Genomic DNA, 8,217 nt, shown 5'->3' with positions numbered 1-8,217 from the left:
AAATAAAACTCAAACATCCATTCTGCATCTGCCATGCTGAAGATGGCAGTGGCACGCCTGAGCACTTAGAAGTTAATCTTGATTGTGAGCCTCAAGGCCTACACCTAAGGCCTCACAAAGACACATTTCAAAGTTAACTATGACCTTCTCTTTCAGCCTTGCCCGACAGGCTTTGCCCGACAAGCCCGCCAGTAAAGCAGAAGTCCGACAGAAAGCATCAACCGGGGCCGACCTCTCGGGGAGCTGTGTGCTCGTCGGCCAGGAAGCATCCCCCATGGAAATTCCTGCCACGAACATAGTTTTGGCATGCCCGGTGGGATCTCATTTGTGTGGATCTTGCATGTCCAAGAAGAAAGGCCATAAACTGTCCAGAAAGAATACGAATGACGGTTTTTCTCAACTTTTGCTACCAATGACAGATCAATCAGGAAATCCTTCTTCCCTATCAGGAAAGGTGATCCTAGAAAGCCCATCTTCATTCGGGAAGTTGAAAGGGAAAGGAACTATTGAGGAATTACAGGCTACCATGATACAAGTATTGAGAAGTATGGAAAAAATCTCTTTGGAGACCAAGGGGGAAGTCAGTAGACTGTGTACTTTAACAGGGAATTTACAGAGAAGGCTAGATCTGGAGTTTTCCACTCCAAAATGCGCTCAGAAGTGAGCCAGTCATTCCCCTATTTCCACTATTAGAAGAAGAAACGGATAGGGGAAAGAAGAAAGCAGTTCCTGAAGGAAGTCAACCCGTGATAGAGCCGGTCCTGGGGAAAGAGTTTCCTAGCTTCCCATTATTATCCTTTAATAACAGGAAGCAAGGCGAGCAGGAAAGGACAATGTATGGGATGCCCATAATAACAGGAGAGTCCAGCCAAAAAGAAAGCTCCGCAACGTCGGACAAACTTTTTCCTTATAGGCCACCCCCATTGGCACATAAGGGAGGGGGAACCAACTGGAGAAAGCCTGAATCAAAGAAAGAAACATTCACAGGCAATGACCGAAGCCCGAAGAACGAGTCCGCTCTTCTCTTCCAGAATAATACGGCTACTCAACAACTAAGGGATGAGTTGGCTGAATTGAGGAGGGCAGTGGTACAAAATGCTCAACCACGAGCCCGCCCGGGGTTCAGGATTACTTATCAAAAGCCTTATTCTGAATACATTAATGAACATAATCCATTTCCTCTCAACTTCAAGATGCCCACATTCCCAACATTCTCAGGTGAAGATAGCAGTGTGTCATCCAAAGATCACATTTTCAAATTCTCTAATCACTGTGTGGCATAGGAAGACAACCCAAACTACAAGTTAAGGTTGTTTGGAAATTCGTTGGCAGGACTTGCATCCCAGTGGTATTCTCTATTACCCCCTAACTCTATTGCCAACTAGGGGCAGATGGAGATGGCTTTCCATGAACAATTTTACAGAATAGAACCAGAAATGACTATTAATGATCTGGTTGAGGTCAAACAATACGAGCATGAGTCCACAGAGGACTTCATGATGAGGTTCAGGAAGACAAGGATAAGGTGCCAATTCCCTGTTAACCAAGCTCAGCTCATATCAATCGCTCAAAGGGCTGTGAGATTACCTTTGAGGAAAATATTTTATGATACACAATTTAACGAGCTACAGGAATTAGTCATTACTGCCACAAAATATGAAAGGCTATTGCTAGAAGAACAACAAGTGAAGCATACTTCCAAAACTCCTCCCTTCTACAAAAACAAAGTTGCAATTCATCATGTGGAGGAAGGAGAAATTGGACCAGAGCGGGAAGATGACCATGACAGAGAGGAAATCGAGGTGTGTGCTGCTGAGATGACTACGCCTTTCAAACCATTGACGGTGAAAGGATTAGTTCAACCCATCAAAGACCAGAAGATTGTGATGAACGATGGAGGCTTTGTTCCGATAAAACCTCCCAAGTACCAGAGCTATTCGTTCGATCTAGCCAAAGCACCTGAGATTTATGAAGAGCTAGTACGGGTGAGAATGATTGTGCCCGACAGTACGAAAAAGATGTTGGAAATATGCCATGAAAGTCAATCTTTGGAAGAAACCTTTCAGGACAAATGAATGGATGTATAGATGATTCTTATACATCAAATGGCAAAGATACTAATTAGGACTATCTCAATAAACGATATATGTCCTAAATAGTGAATCCATGGATAATGGATCGATTGAATAAGTAATCTAATGATGTTAGACTACAGAGACCTTCTTCACATAACCATAATGTCCAAAAAGGTTCCTGGTCATTGGATTGTCAGAGGGATACTGACAATGCTTAGACCGGTACATACTGTGTCTGCTTCAAATGGAAGGATGGAAAGTCTCATCCCATTCGTTTGGTGACACTAAGACAAGTATGTAGGTGCTCATTAAGGGAATGAGTTCACTGAACACAATCGAACGAGAGTACTTGCATGGAGGTCTACTCACATGTCAAGCAAGTAACTCTAATGGTTGGAATAATGTAAGTAGTCCTTTGACCTGAGGCATCGTCGTTGTCTTGTGGCTAAGTACTTAATCTTTGATTATGTCAAAGTCACCCCATTCGCGGGTGTCCACGGCATAATTGGGGTTAAGCCACTTAGTCATGAAGGTAAGTGAATGCGCAACAAGGAATCTCTAATCCTCAATAAGAGAGGAAGAATACTCTAAGATATGATTCGGGAATCTTCGGCCGAAGTATCGAGCGTAATAAAGGAAAGCGTTCCTATACGACTCAATTGAATCATATAAGAAGGAATAATCACATTAGGGGTTTGACATAATATATCCATACCCTAGTAATGTGATTGAGAGTATTGTTTTAGAGAAGGATCGAATTACATTGTAATTCCAACTGAATAGGTTCTCCGAACAACTTCTACATTAGCTTGGGTAGCTATGATATATGGTTAGATGTCACTCATAGCTTGTGAGTTCTTCTAGATGATTAAATGTAGTCATCAAAGAAGAAGGTGAATTAAAAGGAAGTTTTAATTCACTAAGTGATTGAATTAAATATAATCAATTTGATTGATGTCAATCACCTCACTACCTTGCTAATTAGAACCTAAAATGATTGTACACCGATACACTCTTGTGGTGAGTAATTAATGGATGATGGAAATAATTAATTGGATTAATTAAGTGTTGTGATTAATTTAGAAAGTCTAAAGAAATCATAAAAGCGATAAAAGATCGTTTTGGGCTTAAAGAAACGTTCGGGTTTAATTGGGCCCATTGGGCTTTTATTCAAGCATTGGATGACTATAAATAAATAAAAGCCCAAAGCCCAAACCAACACAAAGGGGCCGGCCATTTAAAGTGGAGAGGGAGAGATATTAAGTCAAGTTGTTGACTAGGTTTCTTTTTGTCTATATAAGGAACTTTATAGAGATTTATTCCTTAGGGTTTTTGTGTGTTTAAAACAACAAAGAGGCAAAAGAAATATCTCTCTAAAACTACACAAAGGCCGGCCACCTTAAGGGTGATTTAGCTAATCCTTTTTCACTCTTTTGGTTATTCCTCCATCCATCTCACTACACTAGTGGGTGTGGATCTTTAGAGGTCTTCTCCTTTGGAGACTAAAGAAGAACCTAGGAGCACTCTTACCAACAAAGTGGAGGAGGCAAGGAGGGAGGCTAGGCTCAAGGAGTTCAAGGAGCAAAGGGCTTGGAGGTGGTCCATCCTTGGTCTAAAATCTAGATCAAGAGGTATAGATCTATTCATTCACTTTGTTCTTAACTTAAATGTTTTAGATGCATTATATATAAACCTATGAACCTTGAAGGGGATTTGCATGACTATAGCTTTGATATTATTTGATAACATGCTTCCGTTGCTTATGTATATTAATTTTGAATTGTATATGCATGCTAGTCATTTCGAAATCCCATATTAATCTCTTAGATTTCCCTTCAAGTGGTATCAGAGCCAAAGGTTTATGTATAATGTGTCCTTTTGGATTTTATGCATATGGGTATTAATATTATGTATGACATAATTATTGCTTCATTCAAAATATGTTTATCTTTTGTTTTTTCAATAGTTGAAAAATGTTAGTCAATAGTTGAGAAAGATATGTATGCAAAAGATGTTTTGTATGCATGAATGAAAATTGAGTTTTGAACTAGTTTGACATATTATTTCTTCATTTAAAGTATGTTTATCTTTTGTTTTTCAATGGTTGAAAAATATAAATCAAGAGTTGAAAAAGATATGCATGTAAAAGGTGTTTTGGATGCATGAATGAAGAGTAAGTTTTGAACAAAATTTGGGGTTTTGTTCCTTGTGGTAGGCACGGCATTAAGGGGGTTTTTTGGGCATGTGTTTGTGTTTTATTGTAAGCAAGGAAGAAAAAATCGATAATATCGGCGATATTTCACCGATATTATCGTTTTTTTGAAGATCTGATATTTTTTTAACTATCCAAATGATTTTCGTCAAAATATCGCGATATTATCGATAATATAAATAATATCGCGATATTTTCAAAATTATCGATAATATCGCGATATGATATTAAAAAATACTTAAAAATGTTGAGAAATCTCAACACATACTACACTTGATCATAGCCCGAAGGCCAACCAAGACATGCTGTTTTTAGCTTGGGAATGTGGCTTTTATAGGCCTTCTTGCTTGCTCACTGCCCTCGCATGGGCGATGTGGGACTCGACCAAGGAAGAAAATAGGAATTTCGGCCGGAAATCCACACCCACTTTAAACGGCCATAACTGTGTCAAAACTCAACAAAATCAAGCAAGACAAAAACCAAAGTTGTAGCTCTCGAAGAGACGAAGAGAATGGTACCTCACAAGACGTCTGAATCGTCGTGGTTTGGCCGGAAACGTCCTCGAAAGTCACTGAGGTCGCCGGAAACTGGGTAAGATTCAAATGAGTATAACTTTTTCAATACTCAACGAAATTGAGTGAAACAAAAAGGAAAGTTGTACTACTCGACGAGACGAAGAGATTGATACCTTGCACGCCGACCAACTCGCTGTGGTTTGGCCGGAAAACCAAAACGTTTTGCCTCAAGGGCTGGTACATGTGAACTTGTGACTCCAACTAGGTAAGATACAGATCTAATTTGGGGCCTTCTATCCTATATTTGTGGACAACCATCAAATGCTAAAGATTAAACAAACATAATATGTTCTACTGCTTAGCAAAAAAAGCTACAAACCCTTTGCTTATCAACAAAAAAAGCTACAAACATAATAAGTCCTTGCACTAGATATACTTTCAAATTACGTTGAGTAGCAACCTAATATATGTATTCGGACGAATTATAAAACAATTGACACACTCCTGGCTTCCAAAATTCAATTCTTTTACTTTATATAAACTTGAAAAAACATAATCGGCATCCAAATTAAAATTTAGTCTTATTCAACGTATTGATTTTCAATCGTTAATTGATATACTATAATTTGGAACTTCAATGCCTAGACGCATGCTTATGTGTAAGAAATTTAAAGTGTCAAATTCGGCACATTATTCTTCATCATTTTATTCACTTCCCTTTTATTTTATTTTTAATATCCTAAATAAAACCTCCCAATATTGTACTAATTAATTATATATAAATGATTATGGTGTGTTTAAACTTCTTTCATTAATTACTACATATTTTCTACACTCACAATGTTTGCCAGCTCGCTATATAATCAACTTAAATCAGTTAAATCCATCATGCAATGCATTTCCTTCCAATTTTTTGTGATAAACTAATAGATAATTGACTAAATAAACATCCTGCAAAGTTTCATTAAAAATTTCCGTGGTTTCCATGTAATTTTTATCGATATCGATATTATCCCGATATTTCCATCGATATTTCCGTGTTTTCGGACTACCAATATTTTTGATATTACCGATATTTTCTTCCTTGATTGTAAGACACTCACACATCATTTTAAAGCTAGAAAGTAGAGCCCTTGTCACTTTAGTTTTTGGGTTTGAAAAATCACCAAGAATACACAAATCTTGAAAAAGTGTTCATGGTTTTGTTCTTGGTGTTCATGGTTTGTTTTTGGGTGAAAATGGTTTTATTTGGTTTTAATAAATTGTTTTATAGTTTTGGATGATATACTTATCATCCATAGCCTTCCCAAAATTTTTTAAATCCTAGACTTGACTAGGAAATTTCCATCACCCTTTTCACCTAAGTTTTAATGACAACCAAGTGACAAGCAAATTTGGATTTTTCTACCTTGCATTGAATTAAAGCAAGATGGGTGAGACTTCCCATCTCCCCTTAATGTGGCCGGCCACCCTAGTGGATTTATCCACTTGTGGGGTTTTTTGTAATTTGGAAAAAGATATTTTATACTTTTGAGTATTTACGGTTTGACCCCTAACTTTTTCATATTTGCATTTAGGCCCCTACTAACTAGAAAGTTAAAATAATTGATTTTAATTTTGTTAGTTGTTTAAACTCATAATACTATTATGCCCATATGCACTAAATCTAATTGTTTATGTTGCATTCCATTTGATTATTTAATGTGATTAAGTAGTTAGAAAAATGGGTGACTATGGACTTATGCCTTAAACGATAATTGAGCTATGAGATAAGGCGCTAAAATCAAATTGTTTGAACCTTGGGAATGTGTTTTAATTACTCTTTTAATTGGACCTTGTCACGTTTGAATTTGTAGGAATTTGTACAAATCGGTTTGTAATTCTTATTATTTCTTAATCTCTTTTAGTTAGTTGATTCCCTCTAGTGCTAGACTAGAGTTTCTTTAACTATTGGTAAGGAGACATAACTAAAAGAGGGTTTTGACATGAGATTAAAGATTAAATGGGTCCAATGCCCTAATTAGCAATGAATGATTGTCTTTCATTTCTAATGGCTCAATGAAAATGTTTTAATTGGATTGAAAAGCACGTAATTAAATTGACACAACCTCCCCGAGTTTATATTCAACAATGTTGGCTCATTGTTGCAATAACCTAATAAGTCCATGGTCATCCAAGAGCCTAAGATAACTATAAAGTCCAATTTCAAAGGAATGCAAAAACCTTAGTAGTAGTAGTTACTTCCAATATTTAAAAAATTCGTTTTTGATATTGATTTGTTTTTCTTAAAACAAATAGTGGGAGTATCATACACTACTAAACTATAATGAATACAATTAGTAGTTATATATATCTCCAATATTTTGAAAAATATTTTGATATTGATTTGTTTTATGAAAACGAATAGTGGGGATATCATATGCTACTAATTTCATTAACTTTGGACTAGTAGTTGTAATAGGACATTATTTATTTGAATGTGATTAAATAAATAAAATTGATGAGACCTTAAAATCCCTCAACCAACATACAATATTAAGTTGAAAGCGTAAGAGTGCTTTGAACACTTTTTCGTGGCCTTCCACCGTGGTAGGCTCCAATCGTTTATGACTTGTACACCGTCTTCACCCTATCATGGGGGAGTGCAAAGTGCATGCTTATACTCAGGAGGAGTTTATTTAAAACATTTGATGAGGTTAAGGTAGGCAACGAGTGTGGCCAACATCGTATCATCGTGAGGTCATGCTTGAACCCCTATCTAAACCGGCATGGTGGGAAAGAACTTAACTAAGAGAAATGATGCCAACATCGTATCATCGTGAGGCATTGTTCTCTAGAGGCCAAAAAGATGGGTAATCACAAGAGGTTGTTGTGAATGGGTAAGTGTACCCTCTCATTATTATTTTTGCTAGCCAACATCGTATCATCGTAAGGTGGGCTTGGTAATAGTGAGCCTCCCATAACCCGCTAGGAGCTTTCTTTGAAAACTCCCGGATTCCATCTTGAGGGATATGGAATTTGCCAAAAATGGTGGGTGGTGTCATTCGGTTTAAAGACCCGAATCGTTTGACTTAATCGACAATCAAACTAATTATTTTATTGTTTATGTATTTAGATATGGTTGGAAGCACACTCGCGAAAATACTCAACAAACATTGCCTAGAGGGGCACAATTTCCCATCGTGGTATCGTAATGTCAAGATTCTCCTAACATTGGAGAAGATTGTTTACGTACTAGACAAGGCTCCACCTCACATACCTCTCTGCCCTGAGGCTACTGAGGATGAACGTGCTAAGTATGACAAGCACGTTGAGGATGACACACAAGCCAAGTGCTATCTGTTGGCTTCCATGAATGAGGAGCTACATAGACAGCACGAGGGCATGGACAGTGCATCTTCCATAATACTCCATC

The sequence above is a fragment of the Malus sylvestris genome, chromosome 15 (assembly GCF_916048215.2).
Source record: "Malus sylvestris chromosome 15, drMalSylv7.2, whole genome shotgun sequence".
Lineage (NCBI taxonomy): Eukaryota > Viridiplantae > Streptophyta > Magnoliopsida > Rosales > Rosaceae > Malus > Malus sylvestris.
This window is presented reverse-complemented; position numbering follows the sequence as displayed.